General features: G+C 54.1%; 1 protein-coding gene across 5 annotated transcripts in view; it reads right to left on the reverse strand.

The window, feature by feature from the left end:
• GPR161 (G protein-coupled receptor 161) overlaps positions 1–15,922 on the reverse strand; it is a 42,842-nt gene that overhangs the window by 24,804 nt on the left and 2,116 nt on the right. For 4 of the 5 annotated variants that reach the window (XM_032318055.1, XM_032318058.1, XM_032318056.1 and 1 more), the window contains exon 2: positions 15,253–15,372. The gene's annotated coding sequence lies outside the window, so the exon portion shown is untranslated. Of the gene's footprint in view, positions 1–15,252; positions 15,871–15,922 lie in introns of those variants that run through there. The other variant, XM_032318054.1, reaches the window with a different exon arrangement.

Here is a 15,922-nt window from a genome sequence, read left to right on the forward strand (position 1 = left end):
CAGGCTCCTCCCCATTTCAGAGAGGCAGCCTAACCTCTGGTTAAGAGCATGAAGTCTAGAACCAGAGAGTCTGGGGTCAAGTCCCGGCTCCACTACTCACTGGCTCTGTGACCGTGACGCGACCCCTAAACTCTCTGGGCATGAGCTTCCCCTTCTGTAAAATGGGGACAGCAGGGGACCGTCCCCTAGAGTTGGTGGGAGATGTCAAGAGGCTAATATTTGTACGGGGCTTAGAATAGTGTTTGGAACCACGTGTTTGTTAAGTAAGGAAAACGGGGAAACTGAGGCTCAGAAAGGTTAAGTGCCTGGTTTGAGAAAACTAGGTCTGATGGCCACGAGGCCACCATCAGTCCATCCGTTCACCACAGAAGACTCAGCACGGTGTGGCCTCACCTCCAATTCTGACTCCTCACCCACCAACCCCTTCACGGCCTCTGCCCCGCCGGCCGTGCCGTGTGCTTCTCTGTCCGGCTTCCTTGGCTTCAGTCCCTCCTCTACTCGGGACACCCTCCCTGTGAGTTCGGCGGCTGCGTAAAGCTTCACTGAGCCTGAAACGCGCTGCGGGCCGACCAGCCTGACGACTTCACGGGAAGAGGGAAAGAAAGAAAAAAACAAGTCGGGGACGGGGAGACCGAAGCCTGAGGAATGAGCGGAACAGACCGAGTCACGACACGGGACCCAGCCAGGCCTTCTCGGACCCGACGCCAAGGCACAGGCGAAAACAGAAAAAAAACAGACAACTTGGACTTCATGAAGACTTAAAAATCTGTACATCCGAAGGTACCATCTGTGCAGAAGAAAAAGGCAACTCACAGCATGAGAGAGAATGTGTGCAAACCATGTATCTGATTAGGGATCACCGTTTAGAATATATTAAGAACTCCTAAAATTCAAGAACAACCTAAAACAAAACAAAATAAAACAAAAAACCTGTGCCCAAAAAAGAGATGGAAGCGGCCGGCAGGTACACGAAAAGACGCTCCACATCACTGAGCACGAGGAGCAGCGGATAAAACTACGAGGAGACGCCGTCTAACCCTCGTTAGAACGGCTGCTGTCAGGGACAAAAACAGCAAGACAGAAAACCACCGGTGCTGGAGAGGATGTGCGGAAACTGGAGCCTTCCCGCCGCGGCGGCCGGCAGGCACCGCTGAAGCGCCGTGGAAAACAGCAGGAAGGTTTCAGAAAATCAAATACTGAGTTAGCTCGCGGCCCGGCCGTCCCCCTTCTACTCATAAACCCGACATCACGGAAGCAAGGTCTCAAAGAGACGTGTGCACCGTTTCCGAGCGGCAGTATTCATGCCCGCAAACGTGCGGAAGCAACCAAGCGTCCACCGAGCGCTGGACGGGTACGCAAGGTGTGGCATGTCCTTCGGCCGTCACAAGGAGGCTGTGACGTCTGTCACAAGGAGGCCCCGACACGGGGGACCCCGGCGGACACGGCGCTTTGTGGCACTGGTGGGCACGGAGTGACAGATGGTGGACGACTCCTTTACAGGAGGTGCTCGGAGCCACCAGGACGCGCGAGGCAGAAGCGCGAGCTGCTGGGAGCCGGGAGCGGGGGTGGGGGGGCTGGTTAACGGCTTAGTTTGCCGGAGGAGGACACTTCTGCGATGGACGGCGGGAGTGGTTACACAACCCAGACTTGCGCACCTAACAATGGCAGTTCCACGTTAAATACAATAGAGGAAAAAGCTGAAAAACATATTGATTCAGGGTTCCTTCCCTTTAACGCCTCTGCCCACAGGGTCTGGAGAGTCAGGAAGGGAAGGCAGCGGCCGGCTCCCCCCAGGGCCAGGGAAGAGCGCCTCTGGCATCAGGCGTGAGCCCGCACCCCAACACCGGCGGGGGGGCTGGGTCTGGCCGGGATGATCCCTCGCTGCCCCCGCTCGTCCAGCACGGACCCCCAGGCTGAGCACACCTGGTGACACAAAACTCAGCTTCTCTGCTGCGGGTCCTGTCGTGCTGGGGAATGTGGGGGACACGCCGTCCTAGGCCGGGCTGCAGTCGGAGCCATGGACCGCCAGACGAGTTCCGAGGGGCCCTGGCCTCCCTCCCAGGCCACCATCAGCAACACCACCGGCTGCCAGCACCCCCTGGTGTGGCCCGGTCGACGCGGAAGGGGGCGACCGGCCATCGCAGCCTCTCGGCAAGTCCACAAACCAGCCGCTCTCACCATGAAGACAGCTCGGCAGGGGAGGTCCTAAGTCCCAGGGAGAAAGCCCTTCAGGAAAGGCAGGGAACGCAGCGTGGTCTGACCACTGCTTCCTGGGGAAGGGGCAGCATCCTGAAGGTCGAGCCAGACCAAACTACAAAGACCACTCTTCCAGCCGCACGCGAGGCGGCGACCTCTCCTTTGCCAGGCCCCTGGACACACCGGCCGGGGCCGTGGGACTCCCGTGGGCGGAAGACCACGCCAGCTTTTCCGGGGCAGGCACGGATTCTGCCTGGACCTGGGATCCCAGGCAATCCCAAAGGCAAGGCTGGGTCGGACCGGGTCAGAAGAGCCCTGGGCTGTTCCAAATTCCTGCTGCTGCTGGATCCCCTGCTCAGGCAGAAAGAAGCCAAGGCCGCCCCCCAGAGCTCCCGACTTAGACAACCAAGCGGCCACTCAGCATCTCCATCCGGTGTCACAAGCATGGCAAGCCAAGCTGCCCCCAGACACACTTCGCGCTCTCAGGCCTGTCCCTCCCGGGTCTGCTCCACCTCACCTTACGGTTGCCCCAACCTCCAGTGGCTCGGACGGTAAGCTCAGCAGTCACTCCCGACTCCTCTCTCTCTCACAGCTCCTATCTCGTTCATCAGCAAGTCTGTGGGCTCTAATTTTGACAGGTTTCTGGAATTCCGCATCTGTAACTATCTCTGCTACCTTCACTCTGGTCCAGGCTATGCTGTATCTTCTCTAAATTATTAAAATTCCTTCTTTACTAGCCTACCCGCATCTGCCACTGCCCCCCTTCTCAACACAGCAACCAGAATGAGCCAGTTCAAACAGAGCTCGGAACAAATGAACAAGTCACTGCTTTATGTATAACCCCAAAAAGAAGTCCCATATCAATCAGAATAAGCCCTGCAGTTTCCCCCACGATCTGGCTCTCCGTTACTGCTCCAACCTCATAACAAAAATTGCTTTTTAGACCCACTCCAGCCGCACTGACTTTCTCACTATTTTGAGACACATCAATCATGCATCCACCTCAGGGCCTTTGCATGCGCTGTTTCCTGTGCTGGGAACACCTTGACCCCAGGTATCCTTGGAGGCTGCTCTTCCACTTCCTTTAGATTTTAACTTGAACCGCATTTTTGGCAAGGCCTTCCCAGCCCACGCTGCCTTTCAGAGCCCTTTCCAACACTTCGTGGCTCTGGTCCCTTCCTTACTTTTTCTTAGTGCGGATGCGCATACTTACTCATCTCGCTAATGCTTTTCTCTCCTGCAAGATGGTACATTCGTGAGTGCAAGGAATTCTGTTCTGCAAATTCCTTCACCAGCACCTAGAACAGTGACTGACAAAGAAGAGGTACCCAATATGTGTGATAGATAATCGATTGTATGAATGGACCCGGGGCCCCTGTACCCTGGCACACTGGGTTGACCCTGGGGCCCCCGTACCCTGGCACACTGGGTTGACCCTGGGGCCCCCGTACCCTGGCACACTGGGTTGGCCCTGGGGCCCCCGTACCCTGGCACACTGGGTAGCTCTCGCTCTGCAGACGAAGAAGACGCTATTCGCCACCCAGTCATCACCCCCCCCTTTCTCAACACAACTCTCACCAGACGCCGGCTCTAGATACGCCAAAAGCAGTCGTGCTGCACAGGGCTTGGGCGGCCGTCAACCCAGCCCCAGTCCATGGGAGTCCACACGTGGCAAAGGCTCTCCATTTCCTGATAAAAGGGCTTCTGCCCTTTTTCCTCTCACCGCTCTCCTGGCTGGAACTCAAAGCCAAGCCTCCAACCTTTCGACAGGTAGCCGGAAGTCCCACGCAGGGAGTTTAAGGCCCAAACACATGTCGGACTGCAAGGCCGCTGTGCCCAGGCACGCTAGTCACCCCTTCTTGGAGAAGTCCTTGCCGGACGGGACGGTTTCCCTTCCGTGCCACGTAGAGCATCGCCACCTTGATACGCCGGGTCAAGGCGGGAAGAGACACGGCGGAAGCGAACCGTGCCGCGCGGCCACCCCACTGCCGGCGAGAGCGGGCGCTGGGGGCCTTCACTCACCCTCCGCCTCCTACCGTCCACCCAGCCCCGGCCCCGCGGTTGCACAGTGAGCCAAACTCGCCCACGCTTCCCCAGGACAACCAGAATCGAAGACCCCAACTGTCAGGAAGAGAGGCCTCCAGGAACGCCTTCTTTTCCAAAAACGCACGAAAACCTGAGCTAACCCTTGGAAATGCCTCGTTCTGCAGAGCTGCGTTTCAGGACGTGGTAGGGTTTCCCCACCTTGGCATATCAGAACTCTTTATTTTAAGCCCTTAACCAAGCTTATAAAAATCTATCATACATTTCTCTATATTTTAAAACAAACTCTACAAAACATAATAGTTTTCACGTTGACTCAAGGTCATTAAGTACCAAGATAAATGGAATTCTGACTTGGGAAAGGTCTTCGGGACGAATTCCAGGGCCCCGGCTTTCTCCCGAAAGCTCAGGTTAGACGGCGGCGCTCGGCCCGTTGCCCACGCGGACGTCCAGCGCAGGCCACGAACGCGGACCCCCCGGCCGGTGAGGGGACGGCATGTCCTTCTTACACCTTCTCTGCCGCTTCTCCTAACTTTCAGCCTCCAAAGTAGGTCTATCTCGAGTTCTCGTGCAGCTCGTTGAAGGCCTGCCTGAAGCCAGGCCGCGCATCAGGCGGAGATCTCCAAGTCCTACAAAGGACATTTCCCCCCGTGCCCTGGGGGACAATTGCTTTTCTAACCTCTCAACCCTCTGCCACGTTAGTGACATAGGAGCTATGGCACATTCCGGAAAAACGGGAGCCCTGCAACAGCTCTGAGCTCAGCATCTAATTTCGGTATTTTTAGGTAGTAAGAGGGAAACTGCTGAATCGAAGAGCCAAATCATTGCGCGCCACTGGGTTTTCTGCCACAGAAGGAAGCCGGATTCGGAAGCAGAGATGAACGTGTACGGAGGTCTGGAGTGGCCGTTTCCCGAAGGGCCAGGGAGCTCCTGGGAGAGGCTACAGGACATCTGCGGACAGCATCCGCGAGGCTGAGTGACAGGGCAGGTGGCACCAGTCCTCGGCCATCCCGACCCCCTCTTATCTCTGTCTCCTCTCGGAACCACCTGTCACACACCCTCCCAGCCTCCCGTTCCCAGCTGCCGGCGGGCGGCCGCTCACTGCCGACCAAGGAACCGGCGGCTTGTGCACCCGGGAACTACGGTTCTTCCAGTGTCTCTAGACACTGCTGTGCTCAGTAAAATTAAAATTCGTTTTTCACACGGTTATTGATTCAAAGCAGCTTTTTGTAATGAAGCATTTTCTCCAGCTGAAGTTATATTAAAAGGTGAGGCAGATCCAAGAAGCCTGGGGAAAGCCCGGAAATCACTCCCAAAGCCATCCCGGGCCCCTGACCTCCTTGTTGCCATTTACGTCAATGACAACACACTCAAGGTCCACCTGAACAGCAAAATTCTAAAGAAAACTTTCTGGAACATTCCGCCCACACAGTGACCCTTACTAGCTCTTACTATCTACAGTTTTCCCTTTACGTTTTATTCTGTCTGATAAGCATGTCCTAGCGCAAGGTTTTACTTTAGGTGAGGACACTTACGCCTCCAGAAAACTTCTGGATTCTTCCTCAGTTTCCCCTTTGAATTCCCAAGAGCACTTTGCACGTGGGAGAAAACAGTTCACAGCCCCCTACCCTCTAATATCGACGTCAGTCTGATACTCCATATAAAACAGTTTCTGGACTCGACCGAACCTCGGTGTGAGCTGCATATAACCTTTCATTCTGTCATTCATTCATTCATATAGGAGTTTCACTGATCAGCCTGATCTCCTAACCCTCTGAGCTTCAAACGCTCCACGAAGAAAGGGCGTGAAATTAACCTACTTTATGTGATTGTCGAGAAAAATACCCGACCTTGCCAGAGCAGCTGGGTGATAAGAAGAAATAAAAGGCAGCCAAACTGCAAAGGAAAAAGTAAGACTGGGGCGCCTGGGGGGCTCAGTCAGCTGAGTGTCTGCCTTCAGCTCAGGTCACGATCCCATGGTCCTTGGATCAAGCCCCGCATCGGGCTCCCTGTTAGTGGGGAGCCTGCTTCTCCCTCTGCTCCTCTGTCCTGCTCATGCTCAAGCTCTCCCGCTCCCTCTCTGTCAAGTTAAAAAAAACCCAAATCTTTAAAAAAAGAACTAATGAATGAACTCAGTAAAGTCTCAGGACACTAAATCCACATACAGAAACCAGCTGCATGTCTCTACGCTAATACTGAGCTGTCAGAAAGGAAGATCAAGGGGCGCCTGGGTGGCTCAATCAGTTAGGTGTCCAACTCTTGATCTCGGCTCTGGTCATGGTCTCAGGGTCGTGAGATCGAGCCCCACACCGGGCTCCACACTGGGCCTGTAGTCTGCTTGGGATTCTCTCTCCCTCTTCCGCTGTCCCTTCTCCCCAACCCAACTGCACACTCTCTTTAAGAAAAAGAGAGAGATTAAGAAAATAATCCTATTTATAATTGCATCAAAAATAACAAGATACCTAGGAATAAACTTAACCAAGGAGGTACAAGACCTCTGAAAACTATAAAACACTGATGAAAGAAACACCCTCCGATGGCACTAATAAATGTATGGTATACCATGCTCACGGGCTAGGAGAATTAATACTGTTAAAATGTCCATACCACCCAAAGCGAGCTACAGTCTCAATGCAATCCCCATCAAAATACTATCAAAATCTTTTCTTCATTTTTCTCAGAAGTAGAGCAAAGAATCCTAAAATTGGTATGGGACCACAAAAGGCCCCAAACAGCCAAAGAAGTCTTGAGAAACAAGAAAGCTGAAGACACCACCCTCCCTGATTTCAAACTGTACCACAAAGTACGATAATCCAAACAGTATGGCAGTGGTATGAAAACAGACCACACAGATCAGTGGAGCAGAAGAGAGAGCCCAGGGGCGCCTGGACGCTTCAGTCAGATAAGTGTCCAACTCTTGGTTTCAGCTCAGGTCCTGACCTCAGGGTTGTGCGATTGAGCCCCACGTCGGGCTCCAGGCTCAGCATGGAGCCTGCTTAAGATTCTCTCCCTCCCTCTCCCTCTGTCCTCCCCCAACTCTTGCTCCCTTAAAAAAAAAGAACAGAGAGCCCAGAAATAAGCCCTCACGTAAATGGTCAATTAATCCACACCAAGGAAAGAAGAAGACACAGCAGAGAAAAGGCAGAGTCTTCAATAAATGGTGCCGGACGGCCGGACAGCAGCCGGCGGAAGAATAAACCAGACCACTTTCCGACGCTGCGCACCAACACTACCTCGAAATGGATAAAGAGTGAAAGTGTGAAAACTGAAACCGTAAAACTCCTAGAAGAAAACACGGGGCCCAGCTCTTCCACGCTGGTCGAAGCAGCGTCGCTTAAGCCAGGTTTCTCGAGAAGAACAACGCAGGTTCAGCACGTGGGAAAACGTCAGAAAAGCTTCTGCACAGCAAGGGAGGCCGTCAGCAAAACACAAAGGCAACCCACTGGGTGAGAAAAGGTATTTGCGAGTCATTAAGGGCTTAATATCCAAAATATATGAAAACACCTTCATATCAAAAAAAACAAACAACCTGATTAAAGAACGGGCACAGGACTTGAAAAGACGTTTTTCTGAAAGTGACACAGTCGGCCAACGGGCACATGAGAATGTGCTCGTCACTTAGCCTCCAAGAAATGCGACTCAAAACCGCGGTGAGGGAGCATCTCGCACCTGTGCCATCGGCGAGTATCAAAAGAACAACGACGGGGCGCCAGGGTGGCTCGGTCAGAAGCGTCTGCCTTCGGCTCAGGTCACGGTGTCGGGTCCTGCGCGGCCCGGCGAGTCCTCTCCGGGTCTGCAGGTGAAGACAACCGAAACACCAGCTCAAAGAGAAACCCGCACCCCTGTGCTCGCTGCGGCGTCTCTTACAATCGACAAGACGTGGAAACAAGCCGAGTGTCCATCCGCAGACGAGTGGCAGGAAGACGCGGTGTGTGTGCACCACGGTAGTCCTCGGCCCCGCGGGACCACAAAACCGCGCCACCCGAGAGAACCGGACGGCCCCGCGGGCGTTGTGCTGCGTGTCAGTCCGAGAAAGACAACCCCGAATCCCACCCACATACGGAATCCAAAAAACTAAACAGACTCCGAGACGCTGGCCGTCGGGCGGGGGGCGGTGGGGGGACCGGTGAGGGCTGCAGAGGCACAGACCTGCCGTTACAAAGCAAGGCACAGGGACGGGACGCGCGGCGCAGGGGACCCGTCGGTGAGGCTGTGCGGGCTCTGAGCGCAGGCGGCCGGCGGCCAGCGTGGGGCAGGTCCCCTCCCGACAGGAAGCGAGGAACGCACAAGGACACAAGTAAAAGCACGTAGTCGCGAGGTCTGCAGAGGGTGAACTCAACAGATGTTTACGCTACTGAAGACACGAAACGGAAACTCCCTCTTGGTTTCCCCTTCAAACTGCAGTGCAGTCCGAGGTTTCACTCGCGAGCGCAGTGGCTGGCACAGAAGAGAGGCTGGCCGGCCGACGGACGCGTCTGGGACTCCGAGAGGGGCCCAGGGCTCCAGGACGCGAACCTCACTGCTCAGCTACTCCGGAAAAGGGCTCCGGCCCAGACGTTTGCCGCTTCCGTGCCCAGTGGGGGGGGGGGGGCCCACGCAGTCGGGGCCGGTCAGGTGGCGGGCTCCCAGGGGACGCGCTCCGCTCCAGGCCAGGCGGCTGCTGGTGTTTCTGCGCACCAGCCCTGCCCTGGGGGGCCAGGCTCATCTGTTTTACGGGAAACAGTATCAGGACGGCGGGGGAAGGTCCGCTAATGTCCATGCAGAAGACTCTAGATCACATCGATCCCACTCACGACCCCAATATTCTACATCAGTGGTTCTCAGAGGAGCTTCTGCTCCCGCGCCCACCCCTGCCCGCACCCGTCCCCACCAGGAGGATTCTCTGGAAATGCCCGCGACATTTTTGGTTGTCACGTCTCAGAGGACAGTACTGGCACGTAAGGCCAAGGACACTGCTGAACACCCACGACGCACAGGGCAGCCCCGCACCAGCCGTCCGGCCCCGCACGTCAGCAGCACAGAGGCCGAGAAATCCGGTTCCGCGGGAGCGCTGTGGTTCGTTTTCGTCTTCACCGCATGGACTTCCCCAACGGGCCGAAGGGAAGTGGGGCGATTCCCTCCGTAAAACACGCGCGCTCCAGGGAAACAGGAGAGACGGCGACTATGCCAGGAGTAGGACGGCGATCGCTTCCATCACGAGACGAACAACGCTACCTCGTTCGTTGGTTTCTACCCCAAATTATTTGGTTTGTTATCCTCCTGGAGCCCAGTGAACGCATTAAACTCATATTGCTAAAATTGAGAATATTATCTTTCCATGTTTTAAAGTAATATCACTTCTGAATCCTTTTTCTTCCTGATGACCGTATCTGAGACAGACGCCGCCCCAGAAAGCCCCGCGAGAAGGGGGTCTCCTCCCACACTTGGCGTACCACCACGGGTCCTCCGAGATACTCCGAGCTTCCCCCTCCACACCCCTCACTTGGCTACCCCTAAAGAGATTTCCTGAATACCTACTCCGTGCCAAGCCACTGGGACCCAGCACCGAATGAGGTACCAAAACCTGTCCCCCCTGCAGCGCAGTCGAGGGAGAGGGGACAAGAACAAAGAACCGTGAACAAGCAGACAGCGAATACATGAAACAAATGCAGAGAGTGGCGGACGCCACGAAGAAAGATGCAGCCCAGTGAAAGAGGAGGAAGGGGCTGGTGCTGGGAGTGGGCAGGCAGGTCTCACCCAGGTGACATGTGATCAGAGCAGAAAAAGACGCAAAGGAATTTCAGGCCACAGGAAGAGCCTGTGCAAAGGCCCTGCGGCAGAATGGTGAGTACACTAGGGAAACGCGGAAGAAGGGAGAAGAGCTGACCACCTAGAGTCCGAGGCAGACGACACGACAGAGGCCACCAGCATTATGGTGACGGCTATGGATAAGAGCTCACGTCTGACAGAGGTCCCTGGAGCAATGCGGCTGACCGGTTTTCAAAGGGTCACTCTGCTGCTGGGTCAAGCACGGACAGAGTGGGAGCACAGATGCAGGAACACCAGGTGGCTGCTCTAGCCCAGTGACAGGTGAAGGCTTGGACCAGGGTTGTGCTAAGGAGGTGGTGTTTACTGATCAGATTCATAAATCTCCAACACTGCAGGGCACTTGAGGCCACAGGAGCCACTCAGTCCAGCCGTGTTCTCTCACACACGATGAAACCGAAGCCCAGAGAGCTGAGCGAGCTACTCAGCCACGCACGTAACTCCTGGTAGAGCCCAAAAGTCCTGACTGCCTCGGAAGGTGAGCCTCTAGAAGGCAGTCAGGTCAAGTGCGAGATCAACGCGAGGGCGCCCCCGCACGGAATCCAGCGCACCCTTCCTTGCGCTCCGCGGCACCTGGCGCCCTGGACCGACTCCCGCTCTTCTGAAACCCCGTCTCCCCTCAGCTCCCTGCTGCCGCTCGCTCTCCGTCGCTGCTTGCTCTCCTGCTGTCAGTGCTGCGGCTTCCCGAGGGCCCTGCCACGCAGCTTCCTGTCCCGTCTGCAGAGGGACTAACGGTCGCGCTCCTCTACACCCGTTTGCTCTGGCAGCCGTCCCCAGGTCTCCTCGGCAGTCACCCTTTTCAGACCTGGAGTCCACGCACCTCCACGGATAGGACACGAGATTCCGGCCTCGCCGCCCGGCCCATGGCAACTCCCTCTGACCCACTCCGTTTATGAGACGTGAGGGCCTGTTGCAGGGTTAGCTGGGGGCAGAGACCGCTGACCCCCCCGGATTTGAACTTGCAGCGCCCGCCCCAGTCAGTTGGAGGGGAGAGCCCGAGACAAGAGCAAGTAAGAAAACGAGTCGGACAAAATTGCTTGAGCCTGGACCCCATGCCCGAAGCCAGACCCACTCCTGAGCTCTCTAGGGATGTGAGCCGGCCACGTTCCTTTCTGCTTCAGCCAAAGGGAACCAGATTTTCTACCCCTTGTAAAAGGGGGTCCCACCTGATACCTCGCGCCCGTCTGTGTGCTCTGTCCGGACCCACCCGCACAGCGGTGACTCCCAACTCTCCCCGGGGTCCCAGACAAGCCCTCGGAGCTCCAGAGTCACACCCGCCCACCCAGGAGCCGTTTCCACCCATCTGTCACACCCAGGCCACTCAGCCAGAACACGCACAGTCACCAGCAACTCTGCTCCCATCTCGATGCGCTGGCCTTCACGGTATCACCACCCTCGAAAACCACCACCACCCGCCCTAATCCCTCCAGGCAGAAACCCGGGACACCAGAGAGCCCTCCTGCCAGGTAATCCTGATGGGGCCAAGGCCCCCGACTGCCTTCTTCTGAGTGTGTGACCTTGGGGAGATGAATGAACATATCTGAGCCTTGGGTTGTCAAGTGGACTTGCTTGTTTCAATGAGATGCTGTAGGTGAAAAGCAGTCACTGTTCGTTGGTTCCGTTCCTTATCACAGACATCGAGTGTACCCGTAAGAACTTCACGGTCACCGGCCACTGCCATGACCCCAGCTGGGAGCCTCCCTGTCTTTCTCTCGATGGCTACTCTTACCTCATCTTCTCCCTTTGGTCTCCCCTAGCCCTCCCCAGAGCCGCTGGACTAGTGGACTCCTAACCAGCCTGGTCACACTCTGCCAGGCCCAGCCACCCCCACAGTGTGCTCACTTATAACCCCTCCACGGGGGCTCTCCGGACACTGAGGGCTGTGCTCCAGCTCCACAACCTGGCACAGCAATGTGTCCGCCAAAAATGCCGATTCTCGAGGCACCTGGGTGGCTCAGTGGGTTAAAGCCTCTGCCTTCAGCTCAGGTCATGATTCCAGGGTCCTGGGATCGAGCCCCGCATCGGGCTCTCTGCTCAGCGGGGAGCCTGCTTCCCCCTCTCTCTCTGCCTGCCTCTCTGCCTGCTTGTGATCTCTGTCTGTCAAATAAATAAATAAAATCTTAAAAAAAGAAAGAAAGAAAGAAAGAAATCCCTCTAAAAATGAAAGAAAATAGAGATCCCACATTGGCTAATGAGGCTAATGGACAAATTCAAACCCTGACTTCCCCCTTGTCCGAGAGGAGGGAACCTGAAAGAAGACAGAAGGAAAGAAACAGTAATGTAAAGAATTTTTTTAAGATTTTATTTATTTATCTGACAGATGGAGAGAGACCACAGTAGGCAGAGCGGCAGGCAGAGGGAGAGGGGGTAGCAGGTTCTCTGCTGAGCAGGGAGCCCGATATGGGGCTCCATCCCAGGACCCTGGGATCATGACCTGAGCTGAAGGCAGAGGCTTAACCCACTGAGCCACCCAGGCGCCCCAATAATGTAAAATATCTTTAAGTGAAAAAAAAAAAAGCAAAGAAAGGAGAGAAAAGAGAAAATGTAAGAAATATAAGTTAATCCTGAGACAGGAGAGGGCTTCCTAAGCAGGACAGAAAACTTGAGGTCCACAGAAAAGTGACACAGATTCAGCCTCGTAAAAAGTCATCACTTCTGCACATCACAGTGAGCAAAGCTGGGGAAGAAAACAAAAAGGCAAGATACTTGACTTATTAATAAGAAAAGAATTAAAGTCCAGAATTTAGAAAGAGCCTCAAGAACTGATGATATCACAAACAATTTGACAGAAAAGGATTTCATGGGGCAATTTGAAAGAGTGTAAATTGGTTAAACTTTTTTTTTTTAAGCATTAACTTGAGAGACCCTAAAATGCACAGAACTCTGATAGGGAATGGTCTCTAAGACGTACGTTCATTTTTTAAAACTCCATAAGCAGACCAGGGTAGCAGAATGGTATGCTACCATATTTAGAGAGGAAAAAAAACCAGAAAACACATTTACCTACAGATGCACAGGCTTTCTCTAGATGAATACACAAAAACTGGAAAAATTAGTTGCATCCAAAAAAGGAAATGGAGGGCTGAGGTAGGAGGGAGCTGTTGATTTTCACAGCTTGTGAATGTTGTGCTTCATATATACATATATATATATATATATATATATCTCATATATACCAATCCCCAAGCAAGTAAACCAAGTAAGTCAATAAATTAAATCTTTTTCTGCATAATCTTCAGATCCCAATAAACAAAGGGAATTATGCTTAAATAAACATTTTAAATGACATACCCTTTCGCTCACCAGCTTTACTGGTAGGAGCACGTTTTATGCAGAAATGCCCCCACGAGCACAGGGACGTGTTTGACTACAGCGTTATTACAAGGGAGGAAGCTGGAATCAGTCGAGGCACCTGTAAACAGGGGATTGTGCAAATGAATCATGGTGAATCTCCACCATGAAATACTATGTAGCTATTAAAAAGAATGAAGCATATCTAAGTTCTTTTTTTCTTTTAAGGATTTCACTTATTTATTTGAGAGAGAAAAAGAGAGGGAGCAAGTGGGTAGGGTCGGCAGAGGGAGAAGAGGCTGACTTCCCGCTGAGCAGGGAGCCTGACAAGGGGCTCGATCCCAGGACCTGAGGCTGGGACCTGGGCCGAAATGCCACCCAGGCGCCTCTGTGTGTTTGTTTGTAAGTAATCTCTAACCCTAACATGGGGCTTGAACTCATGATCCCAAAATCAAGAGTCACACGCTCCACCAACTGAGCCAGTCAGCGCCCCTATGTTTTTGATACCGGAAGACATCCAAGTCCCATTGTTTTTTTCTGTTTTCTTTGTTGTTGTTGTTTTTAAATTTATTTACTTGAGAGAATGACAACAGTGGGCGAGGGAGAAGCAGGCTCCCTACTGAGCAGGGAGCCTGATGCAGGACTCGATCCCAGGACCCTGGGATCAAGACCCGAGCCGAGGGCAGACACTCAACTAACTGAGCCAGGCAGGCGCCCCCCAAGTCCCATTGTTAAGTTAAAAAAGTAAGTCACAGAGCACACAGTAATATATGATCCCCACTTATGTATTTTTAAAAGCATTTGCAGTATAGTAAGGCTGGTCCTAAAGCTGGCAATGCAGATAATATTTTTACCGCGTTGTGCAGTATCGTACCAAGAACCCACGTATTCCGCATTCACCTGTGCGTCCACACTTGGCTGGCCTACCCTTAGGCACTGCAGAAGGCCTAGAAGATATTCCACGCGCAGGGGTTCCCTCTCGGGTGAGGGAGGGAAGGAAGAAGTGCAGGGAATTTTATTTTCCCGTATCTTTCTCTAGTAAAAAAAACTTTTACAATAATTCGTGTTTTCTTAAAAAGTTACTGCCTTGCAGGCATGCTTTCCATTATTCATCCAAGGTCACATTTTGCGAGTGGCGGGGGTGGGTGCAGGCCGCCTGACCTCAGACGGTGCTCCTGACCCAGTGCTCCCTCACCTGCTCCTGGAATAAAAACCAAACCCAGACCCCAGTCTGCTGTGTCCCCGTCTCACCCCAGCTCACACAGAAAACGCCCCCCTTTAGGCTCCCAGCCTTCCTGAACAGATCTGCCCTGAAGGCCTGCCGGGCCTGTAACTGGCCAAGGGAGCGCGTACCACCCCGCGGCAGGCCTTTTCCGGGTGGAAGGCTAGAGTCAGATGTGATGCACCTGCCGCGGAATGAAGGCCTGAGCAGTAAAGTCAGCTCTTCCTCCGGGCTCCAGGCAGCACCCACAGCAATCTCCCGTTTTGTTGATGCTTTTTGTTCTCAAAGAAAAACAGCTAGAAGACGCCACTCCCCGCCATCCAGTCACGCTTTAGTGCATCTCAGAAGGACAAGTGCTAGGTCTAGCCCAGAGGCAGCAAGCTGGCAGTCTGCGGGCAACAACCGGCCTCCACGCATAATTCGGTTGCTCTGCTCATTCTGAAAACTGTTCTGTATTAGTTGCCAACTTTAAAAACATGGGATTTTCCCCCCATAAAATGTATAGCTTTCCCCCAAAATTCAGGCCAAGCAACACGGTGCTGGAGCTCCATGGCACCTACCCGAGTCTCCTTACAGGGAAGCATGCTCACCCCCCACCTCTGCAAACGCCCCTCCCCCCATACCAGCCCTCCCCCCCCCCCCCAAGGCTTCCTGACTGTCCCAGGCAGCAGCACAGCTCCCCCACAGCACCGCACCTCCTTTGCTGGTCATGCAGGTCAGTTCCAGGTCAGCCCATGCCGCCTTCCACGGAACCCAAAGAGCTCAGCCCTCTGAGCGTGCCGTCCTCTGCCGTCGGACACTCCCAGCACGCAGGGCTGCAACGCAAAGAGATGGTAGGAGATGGCGTGAGCTCCTGAGGTCTTGGATTTAGTGTCTAAAATGCCAATCAAAAATGCCAATCTAAAATGCCTCTTTTTGACGGGTCCCTAATCTTCCTGCCACGGCGGTAGAGCTTTGGGGCAGGGAGAAGCCCTGTGTTTGAGGACCCGCGTGTGTGAAAAGCTTTGCCGAGTGCAGAGTCCTGAGTTCAAGCCTGGCTCCTGGGCCCAGCCCTTACCTCTCCTGAGTCTGTTTCCGCACCTCTGAAACAGGGTAACCGCCCTTCACAGGCGAAGGGAAGGAAGTTTCTGAACGTGTGCATGAAAAGTGCTTATGAACATCTTACAGGTACAAAACAAGACCCGTGTGGACTGGAACTAGAAAAGAGGGACGCTTTGGAAGAAGTGACAGAAACGGGCGACACAAATCCCAATTAAAGAAAGCGGGATGAGGGGCGCCTGGGTGGCTCAGTTGGTTGGGCGACTGCCTTCGGCTCAGGTCATGATCCTGGAGTCCCGGGATCGAGTCCCGCATCGGGCTCCCTGC

The sequence above is a fragment of the Mustela erminea genome, chromosome 17 (genome assembly GCF_009829155.1).
Source record: "Mustela erminea isolate mMusErm1 chromosome 17, mMusErm1.Pri, whole genome shotgun sequence".
Taxonomy (NCBI): Eukaryota; Metazoa; Chordata; class Mammalia; order Carnivora; family Mustelidae; genus Mustela; species Mustela erminea.